The sequence below is a fragment of the Lissotriton vulgaris genome, chromosome 8 (assembly GCF_964263255.1).
Source record: "Lissotriton vulgaris chromosome 8, aLisVul1.2, whole genome shotgun sequence".
NCBI classification, from domain to species: domain Eukaryota; kingdom Metazoa; phylum Chordata; class Amphibia; order Caudata; family Salamandridae; genus Lissotriton; species Lissotriton vulgaris.
The window spans coordinates 1,550,125,310-1,550,141,362 of NC_141696.1; the positions used below are offsets into that span (position 1 = coordinate 1,550,125,310).

A 16,053-nucleotide genomic window follows, 5' to 3' on the forward strand; every position below is an offset into this window, starting at 1 on the left:
ATTGAGGTCTGTGGTTGCAGGGTTTGGTCCTATCTTTGATGGCCACCAGGTGGAGTTCATTGAGGAGGTCTTGTTGTCAAAGATCAGTACCAGCTGCAGGCAGTTGGTTCACACCCAGTCTGCTATCAAGGTCATGCAGTTTGTGAAGTTGGTTCTGGCGGTGGTTGTTTTGTCCGTCAGGAAGAAGATGACTTGTGTGTGATTGGAGTAGGAAATGACGATGATGATGTTGGCGAGTAGTGTCATGTACATGTTGAAAAGGGTGAGGCTGAGGAACTCTGCATATTCATTTCTCGGTCTCTGTTTTGTTTGTTTTAATACAGTAACCCAGGTCAATTACAAGGCTTTCTGAGTAATTAAGTGTTGTATTGTTCTCCATTTATCATACAGGCTCAAGTTCTTCAAAAAGTCTGTAAAGATCTCATAGGATTCGTTCTTCTACTTTCCTTAGGATTTGGCCCTGCAGACTCCAGAGAGCGACTGAGGCTCCACCTCCAATGTCCTCATATTAAAGGTAAAGGTAAGTGTCATTATAACACAGGTCAAATAAATAAAAATCTCAATTATTGTAGAGCCGATGGATCGATTGCTGTTCTTCCCAACTATATCTTTTCCAGCCTCTTCTGCTTTCCATGGTCTGCTTGAATTTCTTCCTCTTTGTTTCTCCTGTTTTATCCTTTCTTCTATGTTACTTAGCCCTTCACACTTTCTTACCCATCACAAAAATAAGGCACTTAGTTTGGCCATCAAGACTTGCTTCTAGAAGAAAAGAATCCCGGGAGACTTCAGGGTCATATGCACGATTGTCATGGTTTTGACCCCAGTTGTCATCCTTGGACTCCGCACCAGCCTCTATGCCTTTACTCTTCCCTACCTGTTCCTTCCCCGAACTACCTCATTTGCGCACCTGGTCAGCCACAGTTCTCCTCAGAACCATGATGGGGCCACAGTGTTTCCAGGTGGCGTGCAGGCTCCCAATCTCTGTCATTTACCTGTATTTCAAGGTCTGCCTCGTTGCCCCATGGTGCTCCTCCCTCTAACAGAGCTCCTCCGTTTTGATTCCTCCTGGCTGACATATGTGCTGGAGCTCTTCATCGTGTTCACTGTGCAGCAGGGTATCCTCCTCTGTTAGTCGACTCCTCGTTGGTGGTCCTCCGCTTCCCAGGTCTGGGGGTCAAAGATTTCCAGCATGAGAGAACCTTTTATAGCCCTTTGTTGGTTTTTCCTCACCATGTCATCCCTCTGTATTGTTTTTTCTGTCTTCTAATGTTTCCTTCTTTCCCTGTTTGTCAGTCTTTATGCTGGTTCTATATTTTCTTCTCTTCTTCCTATGCAAGGCTTCGTCTACTTTCAGCATTGTTGAGACTCCTCCTCCTTAGGTAAGTACTCCTATCCAGCTTATTTTTTCGTAATGTCCAAAACTGCTAAATCATACATTGGTCTGTTAGCTCTCTGTAACCAAAAATACAAAAAAGATGAGGTTTTGTCTAGACTACAGTGGTCCCTCTTGTCCTTCGCACGACCCGCCCCCTACTACTCCAAATCCAGAAGGTGAACCCGTAAAGTAGACTGTACCTTACTTTATTGCATTTATGACTTTTCCTCCCATTGGATTGTATTGTGCTTAAAGACGCACAAGTTTGAACTAGTTGCCTACTTGTAAAAAAAGATATTGAAGAATGAACGAAGTTCTTGGTTTCAAAACATATATAAGAAGAAGTGTTATTTTTCAAATTTGGTCTCAGATTTATTCTTTGAGTGTGTGTCTCATTTATTGCCTCTGAGTACAACAAATGCTTGTGCTACCCTCCGGATGAGTCTAACTGCTCGCCCACACTGCCACAAAAGAGAGCGTTCGCATTATCTACTTTAGCCTCTGAAAAACAATTGTGTGCACTCTATATAGTGCACGAGAAGGAATCACACTATGCAGAGCGCCAATTTCCTACAGTGATTGATTCCTTTACATCTACGGGGGCTCAGGCATCTATTGTGCAGCAAACCAAGCTCAATGTGTTGGTGAAAGACAGTTTAATCTTTTCTTCAGAGACTAGAGGGACCCAGGAGCTTCTCTAGAAGATATGCAATTAGGGTTCTCTGGATGTATGTTTGCGTTAATTATTTCCTCCACGGGCTCCTTTTATAATAATATTTTGCTTCTAGCAGGGCCAACATTTAGCAAGATGTGGTATGTTTTTTGCTGGTGGCAATGGGTATCTTCGGGTTTGATCGAAGCTGAATTTGAGCAATGTCTGGATTGTTTAGTCCTGAGGTTCCCTTCTTTCAGTGATTTGCTCCCACGTAGGCGGGGCCGGGCACTTTTGGGGCATGAGTGCCAATGTTTGGGTGCGAGGGAGAGACTGTGGGCAATTCCCCCCTTGGATGGTAGCACAGGGTGTGTGGCAAGGGGAGGAGATTATGGGATCACTGCTGTTAAAAATTGAGAGAGGTCACACTTGGATATGTGCAGTTGTTTAATGGCTCTTGAAATCAGAAATGGAAATGTAGTAAACATAGTAAATCCAGTAAGATCCGTGCAGAAGTAGGTAGGCGTAGCTATGCTTAATGATGCAAAGTGCACTTTAGAATCAGAATGCTGCAATGAAGAAGGGCGATGGGGAGGTGCAATAATGAGGTGAAGAGCTGTGTACTGTTTATAGAAAAGCACATGTTTTTGTTATGCATCCCACTTTAAGACTTGGCACTTTACATATAAGGCTTGTTTTTTTAATTTTAAGCATGGTGCACTTTCTTACTCTGGGCTTTATCAAGGTGCATTGAAGTACATTAGGCACTATATACAGAATATTTCAATTGGGATGTGAAATGAATCGAAATTATGCAATGTATCTGAAATGTTTGAGAATAAGCATATGTATATTCTTGCACTGCGCTTTCGGTTATGGCGGATGTGGGCACCATGCCATTCTAAGCATGCTTTTATCGCACTTTAAGCTCAGCACACTTTCTTAATTTGTTGATTTCTCTGTGGCACACTGAAATGCACCCTGGGCACTTTGCAAACGGGAGAGTGCAATTGGAAAGTGAAATGTATTGAAATTTCTGTTTGAAATGTACAGATATTTTTGCCCTGCTTTTTAGTTTATGGCATAGTATATCTTCAATTAGGCTTCCTTCTGCACTGCATTTTAGGTTGAAATGCCTTTATTTGTTGAAACCCAGGACTTAGATGAGAGTACATAAAGATCACTTGAGAATTGTCTCATTTGATGCCAATGGGTTGAATAATAAGCGTACGGCACGGGCAATTGAAGATTCGATGAAAGGACAGTCACCAGATGTAGGGCTTATTCAAGAGACACACTTTTGCAACAAAAGGGAGTCAAAGTACAATATGTTCAAGCAGTGGGCAGGGCATAAGTGTATCTCCAGGTGTATTAGCTGGGTCCGGTGGCATTAGTGGACTAATGCCTCCACTGTGGGGGCCTGTGTTAAAAAATAATAATATGCACATTTATAAAGCGCATGGTTACACTCGGCCAGTGTGTCCCCGCGCTGCGGTGCAACTGCACAGATTTCCAAATCTTTCCTTAAACAGCCCTCCCGGGCCTCCATCCGGAGACACAATGGGAGTCTGTTCCAGTGCTGGCCAGCCAGCAAGCGGAAGGAGCGTCCGCCCATCCTAGCTCTCTTGATGACACCAAGCCCACCCCACCTTATCTAAGCTGGCGTGTTGGGGCATAGGGGGTGAGTAGCTCAGACAGATGGGAGGGAGCAGTCCCCTGCATAAACCAATGACATACACACAGTGCCTTAAACAGGACTCTCTCCCTTATCGGCAGCCAGTGGAGTGCATCTCACGCTGCCTCACAAAGAGGCCCTCCTCGGGCGCATCAGAACCAAACGTGCTGCTGCATACTGCACCCTCTGGAGTCTGAGCATACACTTAGTCGTCGCACCCAGATAGAGAATTTTGACATAATCCAGGCGCGATGTCACAAGGGCATGGACCATGGTCTTCCTGGCTGCCATAGGCAGCATATACCAGGGTTTTACGAAGGACCCTCAGGACGCCTGCCACCCGCCTGGTTTGGTATTCAAAGGAGAGCCTTGTGTCCAGCCACACCCCCAGATTCTTTGCCTGAGTGCAGGAGACAGGGGTAGTCCCCAAACTCTGGGGCCACCAGGCAGATGACCATACCGACTGGGCTCTCCCCACCACAAGCACCTCGGTCCTATTGCCATTCAACTTCAGGCAGTTGTTAGCCATCCATGCGGCCAGTTCTTGCAGGCATGCCACAAAGTTGGAGGCTGCCGTATCCGGTGCCTGTGTAAGGGAGACCACCAGCTGCGTGTCATCGGCATAGGACACAACCCATATCCCAAACCCATCAGCAATCTCCGCTAGAGGAGCCACGTAGAGATTGAACAGGGTTGGGCTCAGGGTCGATCCCTGCGGTACCCCCTGTCTTAGTTTGATGACTTTCGAGTAGTGGGCACCCTGCCTAACCTGGAAGCTGCGCCCAGACAAAAAAGATTTCATCCTGCTCAGGGCACTATCCGAAACGCCAAACGCTACACCCTACCTAGGAGCCCTGGGAGTTGCTGCACCAGCCTGTCCTTGCCCGTGAGGGTTCCCGCGAGAGGCGAGGGGCAGGAGTAGCTGACCGGACGCCTGGGGCCGTGGAGAAGGAGAAAACCATCGGAGGCTGCTGAGGGAGCGCGCTGCAGGGACTCGGAAGACCAGGAGTCCCTGCGCTGCACAGGTGTGCACGGCCGCGCCCCCAGCGAGACACGCCCACCGCGCCTGTAACGCCCCCCACTTAACACCACGCCGGACACTCAGCGGGACGCGAGCGGGACGCCGAGCGAAGCCCAGGGGCTGTCAGAGGCTGGGCTGGGCCACGTCCCTAACATCTTGCCTGTGGACCTGGTAGGTTGCGTGACTGTGTCAGAGGGAATATACCCCACTATGTCTACCCGCTCCAGGAAATTGCTTAGGTGCGGGGGAGAGGGTGGAGTATCTGGGAGTTCTACAATAGGAACCATGGACCGCTTCATAACCAGAGTAGCAGCGGTTATTGAGAAGGAGATCGTTATGACCGAACGTCGCCTCTCGGAGGTCTACCTACCAGCTAGACGCTCCTCTCTAGGTGCTGTGGCCCAGGCCTTGTCCCCTACTTCTGGACGGGTTCCATCTCCCCACCCCTTCTACGCTCCAGTGCAGCCTCGGTTGTCGGCAATAGGAGCAAGTATAGATAGATTAGAGAATCTTTCTGACCTACTGCCAGTGGGGGGTGGTATCGAGACGGCGGGGGAAGAGATTTCTCAAAGTTCACCGTGCCCCGCCTTGAGCCAGACTTCCCCAACGTTAGATCAGGATCAGGCTCCCCCTGCGGAGCCGCTACCGACCAGCCAGTCTTTAGGCACTACAAAACAGGCGAAAAGGAAAAGGGTTATGAGCTCCCACAAAGGTAATCACACTACACTCCACAAGCGACCAAGAAAGCAGGGGCAAAGGGGTTTTGGGTCGAAAGTAGAAAACAGTCTAGCTCCAACGCATACTGGTACGGTAGGGGAGCCTCCTGTTGCGGGAACAACTTCTGACATTTTGCCTGTACACCCTAATGCCCACGAGAGGGTAGTTGTTCCCCTAGAACCTGACTCACTCAAAATAATTACGGACCTGATTAAAAGCCTATTGGCTCCGTTGATGGATCAACTTAAGGGTTTGGGGGCAAGAGTGGACAAATTCGAACAATCCACCCTTGATAATTTTTTCTCACTTAAGACTCTGATTAAACATCACTCTAGAGCAAGTGAGGATCCTGTGGGTATGAATATGGGAAAAGGATTGCCGGCAGTTCCGGTCCCAGCGCAGGTTGTCCCAATGCCAACCCTTCTCCCTGAGGTGATACCCTCTAGGGACCCATCTTCAGTCCCCCTGGTCCCTTCCACCTCCAAACCAGGCCCTGCCCGCATATTTCCCATACAAAAACAAAGCCCCCCGTGCTCTCTAAAAACCAGCCTAAGAAAACACCTCAGGTAAAGACACCGGCAGGTGCGGGTTTGGCCAAGAGCAGCCAAACTGCCCAGCCGAGTGTCAATGCCAAGGGGGTCGGGGCAGCACCGCCAGCCAAGGTCGACAGATGCAATCTGGCATCTGACGCCACTGTAGTTGCTCCCCCAAAGATCATCCCCCGGAGCCCCCCGGTAAATCTTCCCCCCGATTGCCATCCTAAGTTGTAGTGCTTGTCAACGTCCCACCACTGAGGGCTAATCAGATTGAGACCCACCAGACCTTAAAAAATAAGAGTCTCCACTGGTTAAAAACAAACAAACCATTTCCAACAGGTGTGGATGGATTAATCCTCAGTGTGCGTAGGGTAGGCAGGGTGTGACAGGGCAAAAAGCGATTGGAGGGAGACTGTATTATCATTAATTTCCAGGACAACAGAGTGGCAAAGATAATCTGTGGCCAAAATCAAGAGGTGGCTGGTCCAGGTGTTAGAGTAGTGGATTTGAGTTACTTTCATCCTAGGCCCGTTCCTAACCTTTTCAGGCCTGTCATTAGGGAGCCTTGCTTTGGCCTTAGCGGAGGCTCACGATATTCTATGGAGCCCCATTTCTATCCCCAAGCTGGATGGCCAGAGACGACCTGGGGCTCTTGGGGACACTGACTTGAGGGTAAGGGTGGGACGGTAGAGGGGGAGCTGAGAGAGTCTTCTTTCCCTACCCTAGTGCAGCCCCATCCCCATCCCCATCCCCTCTTAAAATCCATTCTGATTTGGATGTTGGGGAAATGGCAGAGATCCAAGAATCCACTGGTGTATGTGGAACAAGGGTGGATTCACAAGAGGTGGCCCCCTGTCACGATCCTGTATCCGGCAGCGCCCCAGCTGTGATGGACCCAATCTTTAAGGTCGTCAGCTGGAACGTAGCTGGAATTTCAAGGAAGCTGACATTGCCTGACTGGAATGCATTGGTGGATGACCATTCCATATGCATTTTCCAGGAGACATGGTGCACGGAGCCCACCCATAAGGCGGGTTATTCGTCCTACTCTATCCCAGCAGTATGCTCTGACTCGGGGAGGGGACGCCCCTCTGGTGGCCTCCTCATCTGGGTTGCTGCCACATTGAACTGTAGGATAGTGGAGCAGCGGACCGGTTGTTCGGACATTCTTAATATTACCCTGAAGGTCCCAAGGGGTCGTGCTATTCTAAATATTTACAATATTTATGAACGAGGTACTAAGGGGGGAAGGCAGTCCCCAACAATTGCACTCCTGGAGGGCCTCTTAAGATCAACTCCACACAAGGCTTGCATCCTGGTAGCCGGCGATATTAACTGCACATTCCAGCCCTTAGGCTCGGATGTCTCGCTGGACCAGGATGAGGAGGATGCTAGGAGGGGGATTCCCGCCTTAGAAATAGCTCCCATCAAGAGGTGGACAGAGGTGGCCCTGCAAATGTATACCCTCAGTATGGAATTCAACTTGAGGGCCCTTAACGGGAGGTCAGTGTCGGACAAGGGGGGGGCCCACACTTACAATAGGCCCAACCACACATCAAGAATTGATTACATCTTGCTTGATGTGTGTTTGTGGAACTCGGTGAGGGATATGGTTGTGGTCACCTCAGTAGAGAGTGATCACAACTTACTTTCCCTCGCTCTAGTCTCCTGGTGGTCAGGCGGTAGGGGAGGCTCGGCTCCCTCCTTCACAGCAGATCTGGGCGAGTCTTAAGTTGCACCTTGTGGGAGGCGAATAAAGTGGACTAAACTCGCCCTCTCTGAGGAGAAGGTTGTAGCAATAACCCATCTCCTAGCCCTAGCACAACTTAATCTGGGGACCACCACAGAAAGGATGGGGGTGGCTTGTAGGGTATTTAGCGACCTTACCGAGGCCTTAATAAATCTGTTCACTGCTCAACCAAGTAGAGTAGGGACTAAAGAAAGGCAACCAAAAGTTAAGGGATGGTATACCCACACATGTAGGGCGATGAAGACTAGACTGATAGAGGCAGTCAAATCCAAATCGCAAAGCAAGACCAGGGAGGCGAGAAAGGCCTACTCTAGGACCCTCCAAATTGCCAAAAAGGAATGGGAGGAAAAGTTCTGAGCGGACTTACTGGCTGCTAGTAAAAGTAAGGACACAAGAGGGTTTTGGAATCTGGTGGGCTCCCGTAACAGACCGGATGAGACCCTGAGGACTTGTAACATCCCTCCCCAGAATTGGTCAAAACACTTTGGGGCCCTATACGCTCCGGTTGAAGGTCCCCTAAATGAACCAGCCCCTTTCACCGGCTCGCTAGGGGATGTTACTCTTGATCTTTTTACGGCATGGGAGGTAGAGGAGGTGATTAAATGGGTGGCACCACGGAAAGCAGCAGGCCCGGATGGGCTTCCAGGAGACCTTTTGCGTGCATACCCAATTGACTGGGGCATTGTAATTGCTGCGCTTCTAAATGACATCTTGAAGGGTGGCCCAGTACCAGACTCATGGAGGGGGGCGGTGGTTGTTCCCATTTATAAAAAGGGTTGCAGAGATACCCCAGGGAATTACAGGCCAATTAGTCTGATCGACTCAACGCAAAAGGTGGCAGGAAAGGCAATCTTGGGAAGGATTCTACACTGGGTGGACGAGAACAGAGTGCTATCTGACTTCCAGGCCGGTTTCCGTTCAGGAACGGGTACCATTGAGCAGGTCTTCAGGTTAGCACTTTTAAACTGGAAGGTCGTAGAACTAGGCAAGGGCAGTCTTTACTTGGCCTTCATCGACCTGAAGACTGCCTTTGACCTGGTCCCTTGGGAGGAACTTTGGAGGGTACTTCAGGGCCTGGGGCTGCCCCCCTACATTTTGTCCCTACTCATCAAACTCCACACCAGTAACTATGCCCAGGTCCGTTGGGGGAAAAATGGGGAAACAACGGACAGGATCCCAGTCTGCAGGGGTGTCAGACAGGGTTGCGTGCTAGCTCCCACACTATTTTCACTGTACGTTAATGGTGTGGTTGAGCACCTCCAGCAAGAACCAGCGGAGGCACCCTGTCTGGGGGGCGTACGGATCCCTACCCTGCTGTTTGCAGACGATACTCTGCTTATTTCAAAAACTCCCCAGGGGCTACAGAAACTATTGACCCGCTTCCAGGACTTTTGTCTATCCAGAGGATTGGTAATCAACGTGGATAAAACTAAATATCTGATTTTACATCCTCCAAGGAAACTAGGTCGCCCGCCTGTTTTGAACACCGTCCCCTTGGAGAAAGTTTCCGAATTTGATTACCTAGGGCTGCGTATAACTGACAACATGAATTGGTCCTCCCATATTGACAAGATGGCCCTGAATCACAAAAAAGTAGGGGGTGCTCTGCTTAGGGAATTTCGAGCATCACCCAAATATTCTGTGAGACCTGCAATCGAGATCTACAAGACCAGAGGCGTAACATCAGCATTGTATGGGGCAGAGCTGTGGGGACATGGCAATCTAGAGTCCCTATCCAAGGCTGAAAATACGTTTTTGAAGGACCTCCTAGCCCTCCCCATGAGTACCCCGGCAGTCCCGGTGCTCCTGGACGTTGGTTGCAAGAGCATTAAAGACCAGGCTCGCCTTCGACCACTGCTCCTTTGGTCCCGTATATGGAGGGTCCCGGAGTTAAAATCTTATGCCGACGGCTTGGCAGAGGTAATGAGCATGGGAGGCTGGGCCAAGATTAAGTGGTTGAGGGACACCAAAAATCTCCTGGGGGAGCTGGGCTTGGGGGACTGCTAGACTACAAAATCTGCTCCACCAAAGGCTGACCTCAAAAAACTTTGTTGAGACTGGGTCTCTGGCAAACTTATTGGGAACCCAAACCATTGTAACTCGACTGCAGCATTTCTGGAAATAAAGGACGCGCCAGCCTATGAACCCTACCTGGACTTAATCACCTTACCAGTCGACAGGGCTCTATACATTAAGCTCAGGGTGGGCACCCTCCCGATCGGGGCCCTTGTGTCCAAATGGAAACACAGCAAGTTAGTTGGATTAGTCACCACCCCCTCTTGTCTACCACGCAGGGTGCCAAACAATTTGTTATTGAAAGGGATCAAAGAAAACGTCATAGATCGGCATCTACCCATTTCATCACGAAGGTAGGAGTCCTCGTTAGTCTAGTTTATTTTGGGTGTTCAGAACCAATCAGTCAATCAAGCACAGAGATACAACTGATAGTCAACTCTTTGCCCACAGTTAAGAATATTTCCTGTATCGTTATGGACAACTGATTTCTCATAAGAAGACGAGTTCTTCTCTAGAAGACAAGGTATTTCCTTTGTTTTGTCGATCCGAAGACAAGTAGAAGGTTAGCTCAGTTCCAGTATAGTAAGACAATATTGTTTTTTGTTGTGTCATTTCAGGACTAATCCCCTTTAGGTCCTGAGGAGAATCCCCACATTGAAGGGGCTTCGAAACGCGTCAACCTGCTTTTCTGTTGTTTTGATCTGTTTTTTGCTGTTTTTACGGCCAATCTTTACAGTGAATGTTGTTGTGTATTGAGTAATCTATACATTGGTTAGATGGCCTGTTACGATATAAATCCAACAGTTATGTTAAAATAATTTTAGTACCCCACCACCTTTCAAATAACTTGGCTATTGGAATTCTGGTGAGGATACTGGTTCCTTCTAAAAAACAGTTTAAAAACACTTGCTTCTTTGTTATTAGGAATCTTTTCTCTTTCTCACCGTGCCCCTTGTATTTTGATTTTTGTTTGTCCACCCATCCCTGTGAGTGTAGTTGTTGTATGTAAGTCTTTGCACAGAGCAAATGTGGAATGAAAGTGTATAAACATTATTCACCTATGATGTATTTGTCTTCACTCGTGTCTTTTAGTACACATCTTTTCGACTTTTAGAAAACAAAAAACTCCCCTCCCTAACATTCAAAATCTTTAGAAAATTTGAAGTTTGTTAATATTTTTCTATATCCTTTAAAAAGAAAATAAAAATACTCAATTTTGAACACACTGTTTATGGTGGTCATGCTACAATTGTTTCATATCATTGGGCATTGAAAGTCTGTTTACTTACTCCTGCAGTACTGGCAATTGTTCTGTTTATATTGATATGTGGCGCAGCCTTACTGCGTTTCGAGCCAACCCCTTTTGTTGTTACCAAATGGAAATCCGGCATTCAACTATCGCCTTTCTGTGCCCTTTGTCCATCTAGGCCTGAAACGGTAGCACACATCTTTTTTGAGTGCCTAGACTATATTAATCCTAGGAGATACTGGCTTAAACCACTTTTTAGACGCCTGGGAATACGTAAGCATTTAGTTGCACTACGTATTTTATTGACTGATACCTCCCCTCCAATTGTGTGTGGTGTTTCCACATTTTTAAAACGTTCCTGGTTGATTCGCTGCAAGAGACTGTCAATTTCAATTTAATAGACTTTTTAGCTAATTTATGTAGGGTTACTTCCTATTTTTATTCTCTTAGCATTTAAATGTTGACATGCCTATTTTCTGTTTTGCAATGCTGTTTTTACATGTATGTTTGCTTTCAAGATATCTTGCATATCGAATAAAAGCTTTCAACCAACCAATCACTATCCGACACCCCTCCTTTCCTCAAACACTGCACTAGAGTGATGGGCCACAGTGTCAAAGGCGGCACTTAAATCCAACAGGATCAAGGCCGCCCTCTGACCTGCATCCACATATTGCCTGATGGTTTCAGTGGCAAATAACAAGGCTGATTCCGTTGAGTAGCAAGCTCGTAATCTGGACTGAGTGGGATGCAGGAGATCGAATTTCCCAATATGCGCCGTCAGCTGCATATTTACCACTTTCTCGGCGACCTTGGCGAAGTATGGTAAAAGAGAGATAGGGCGAAGATTATCCAGTTGATCTGGGCCAAAATGAGGTTTCTTGGGGAGCGGTAGGTCCACAGCTTCCTCCCAGCATCCTGGAACTGTGCAAGTCCTAAAAGAGGTCTCCACCAGGTGTCTGATATATGGCTCCAGGATATCCAGGCTCCCTCTCAGCACTTTAGGGGGCGCTTGGTCTCTGGGAGAACCCGACTTTATAATCGTACAGATTTTAATTCGCTGTTCTGGGGGGAGCATGGTAAAACTGTTCAACCCTTCACCCTCCCCGGCATACTCTATTTCCTCCGCCACCTCCTCTCCTACTCGGGCGGAGTCAGGGAAGGTGGAATATATTTTCTCCACTTTGTCTGAGAAAAAATCTGCCACACGGTTGCATAGCTCTTCTGAGCCCACAGCCGGAGCATCTGACGTAGATAAGGAGGATATCTCCTTATAAACCCTAAACAGTTCCCATGTAGAGTTGCCCGCCGATCCAATTCTCTCCACATAGTATGCTGCCTTTGCTCTTCTAATGAGCCCCTGGTATCTCTTCAGTGCCTCTTTATACTCCCTGCTCCCCTGGTCAGTGAAGTCTTTCCTCCACCGCCTTTCCAGGCGCTTGCAATCTGCTTTCGCCGTTCTCAAGGCGTCTGAATACCAAGGAGCAGATTTCTGTGCTCTACCCGGTGTTTTCTGTGACCAGGGGTTGATGCTTTCCAGGGCCTCCGTAATCCACCTGTCCAAGTTTATGCACGCCCTTTCAGCATCTGTGCCACCAGGTAGGCCCCCCAGTGAAAGGGCGCTACTGAACTTTCCCTGCGAGAAGCCCACCCACCTCCGACACACTATGTCCCTTTTTACTGTCTCCCGTGTCTTTGGCCCCGGCAGTGTCATAACAAAAGGGACCAAGAAATGGTCTGTCCATACAACAGGGAGAGGGAGATAGACCGCTATATCCTCCCAATTCGCAAAAAGAGGGTCCAGCAGATGGCCCCTAAGATGGGTAGGGGAGTCCGATATTAACTTAAGCTGTAGAGTGGCCATTTCCTGACAAGGTTCACTCGCCGCCGTACAACAAGCCTCATCAAAATGCAGATTAAGGTCACCCAGCACTAGAAGTTTATCATACCGTAGTGCCGGTTGAGTAAGGTAGTCCATCAAACTAGAGGAAAAGCAATTAGGGTGGCCAGGAGGTCTGTAGATCAAAAGCCCTTTCACAATATAGTTCAGGTCCGCCTTAATCGTAAAGATCCCTGCCTCACTATCGACAATAGCGATAGATTTGAGGGTGCATTGGATGTGATGCTTGAAAATGATTGCCAATCTGCCACCTCTGCCAGAAACTCTTATCTATTCTGGTAATCGCATAGCCCCTAGGTAGTGCCTCAAAAATCTCTGGCGCTGACTCCTCGTCCAGCCAAGTCTCAGAGAGAAATATTACGTCTACCTGACCATCTAAGAGCTGGTCATAGATCTCCAGTCTGTGTTTCCTAATTGACCGGCAATTCAGCAAACAGCAGTTCAGATGAGGGGTTTTCTCATCCACCTCCCTCCCCACGCTAAATTTGAAAGAACGGTGCCTGCAATCCAGCTCTTACTGTCTCCCACCACGCTGTGTCTGCACAGGTCCACAATAGGGGGGTGCAGAGCAAGCAATTCCAGGGAGCTATACTGTCGCTTTACAATGGCACAACCAGGGGTTCTGGCCCCGGGCCCCGTCCGGCCATGGACAGGCGCAGACGGGCTTGCATTTGGCGCACCAGCGGTGCGCCCGCTGCACGCGTCCGCTGCGCAGTCGCTGGGACATCTGAATAAATAGCTGCCTGTTCCCTGCAACTAGACCGCTCACCAGTCGAACGGAAGTGCCTGGCTCTCCCTACCCCACCCTCCGCGCAACGGTATTGGTTACCGCGTCGGACCAAGGCGGGTAGGAGTGAGGATTGAGCCCTGGTCACCGTAGCCACAAGGAAGTAAGACTGCCCCAACACTCGCCACACACAGCATGCACAATTAAAATGCCAGAGAATAAAATCAATTACACAGGATTCGTTCGTTTTTTAAAAATTCAGGCTGGCGGTAGCGTCATCCAGCCGTTAAAGGGCCCTGCCACCGCCCCACTCACCCACTGTTTGACCTCATGTTCACAGGTTCAAATCCTGGTGGGTCCACTCAGCCTTTCCTCATTTCAGGCAGCCGGTAGCGTCATCTAGCAGTTAAAGGGCCCTGCCATCGCCCCACTCACCGCACCGCGGCCTCCACGGCACGCACCTTTATGCCTGCCTGCTCCCCGCAACTAGACCGCTAACCAGGCGACCGAAAGGGCCTGGCTCTCCCTACCCCGCCCTCCGCAACGGTATTGGTTACCGCGTCGGACCAAGGCGGGTAGGAGTGAGGATTGAGCCCAGGTCACCGTAGCCACAAGGAGGTAAGACTGCCCCAACACTCGCCACACACAGTATGCACAATTAAAATACCAGAGAATAAAATCAATTACACAGGATTCGTTCGTTTTTTAAAAATTCAGGCTGGCGGTAGTGTCATCCAGCCGTTAAGGGGCCCTGCCACCGCCCCACTCACCCACTGTTTGACCTCATGTTCACAGGTTCAAATCCTGGTGGGTCCACTCAGCCTTTCCTCATTCTGACATCGATTAAATACCATTGAGTTGGGTAACAACATCTGCTATTGTGCGCCAAGATACATTCAGGTGATCGTGCGCGTTACAATATTAATGTTATGTTATCTCGAGCGCAAGTGCTGCCCATGGTGGGGGGGTTGCTATATATATATATATATATATATATATATATATATATATATATATATATATATATATATATATATATATATATATATATATATATATATATATATATATATATATATATATATATTCACTGAAAAAAAGCCATAGGTTTCACACCAGTTATAGTTAGCTGAACATTTTACTCATACAAAACCATTGAAATTCCCACGTTATAAATAGTTGGACTCACTATAACTCGCGCGCCCGCAATCCACTGCTGATGATGTCACATGTTACATCATTCATGAAACGGTCAGTGACATCACTGATGACATCACTGATGACATCTCAAATGACATCACGGATGACATCATCCAGTGTCTGTCTGTTTCTGTAAAGTTTAAATATGTTTTACATATTGAAGAATGAGTGGATGTATAAGTATCTGGATGAAGGATTTAATGGGTGTGTGACTGACTGTATGAGTGAGTGATTAAATGTGTCTTACTGAATGCATTGGTTAGTGACTAAACTGTCTGAATGTGTGCATCAGCATGTCTGTTGTTGTGTAAGCTGCTGCATGTGTTGATCAGTAGTTATATGAGTGGCTATATGGGTTATTGATTGGTTGCCCAAGTATTTGTATGTGAGTCTGAGTGTGTGTGGGGGTGGCTGGGAGGTGTGTGACTCTGTGCATAGATGTGTGAGCAGTTGATTCACCTGGTGTATTAGTTCAAGAGTGCATGTGGAAACAGCTGTATGGGCGGTTGACTGTGTGCATGGGTGTTTTGGTGACTGAATGGATACCTCAGTGCTACATTTCCAAGTAAGTAGATATGTAAAACACAGTGCATGTGAGAGTTGGCATATATAAATGACTATACATGAGAGCCAGTGATTGTGTGAGTGGCTGTATGGATCAATGTGTACTTGTATCAGTGATTGTATAAGAGAGTAAGTATGTGTTAGTATATATTTGTATATTTGAGGTGTTGTCTGTATAACTGTATATATGAGGACATGGGAGTGTGATTGATTCTTTGCATGACTGATTAGGTGTGTGAGTAACTTCATGGATGAGTGGAGGTGTGTGAGTGTCTGTATAGGTGTATGAGTGCCTATAATAGTTTTGTATTGATGAGTGTCTGTATGTATGAGTGATTGTATGTGTGAATGAGTGGATGTGTGTGTAGACCTAGGAATTAGTGAGTGCGTATGTAGTTACTGGTATTGGTGTGTCAATAATTTCAGGAATGGTAGTTTGTATTTAACACTTGGTGTATCAAAGGTTAGATTAGAGTGTCAGCAGGTGCATCGTATTATCACATGGATGATGTCATCAGTGATGTCATCAGTGATGTCATTTGAGATGTCATCCGTGATTTCATCAGTGATGTCACTGACCATGTCATGAATGATGTAATATGTGACATCATCAGCAGTGGATTGCGGGCGCACGAGTTATAGTGAGTCCAACTAACTATAACATGGGAATT

The 16,053-nt window shown here is 47.6% G+C and overlaps 1 pseudogene across 1 annotated transcript in view; it reads left to right on the forward strand.

The window, feature by feature from the left end:
- LOC147700357 (uncharacterized) overlaps nt 1-16,053 on the forward strand; it is a 122,482-nt pseudogene that overhangs the window by 13,657 nt on the left and 92,772 nt on the right. Inside the window, exon 4 of the transcript XR_015299407.1 lies at nt 391-520. The product of XR_015299407.1 is annotated as an uncharacterized LOC147700357 (transcript). The remainder of the gene's footprint in view (nt 1-390; nt 521-16,053) is intronic.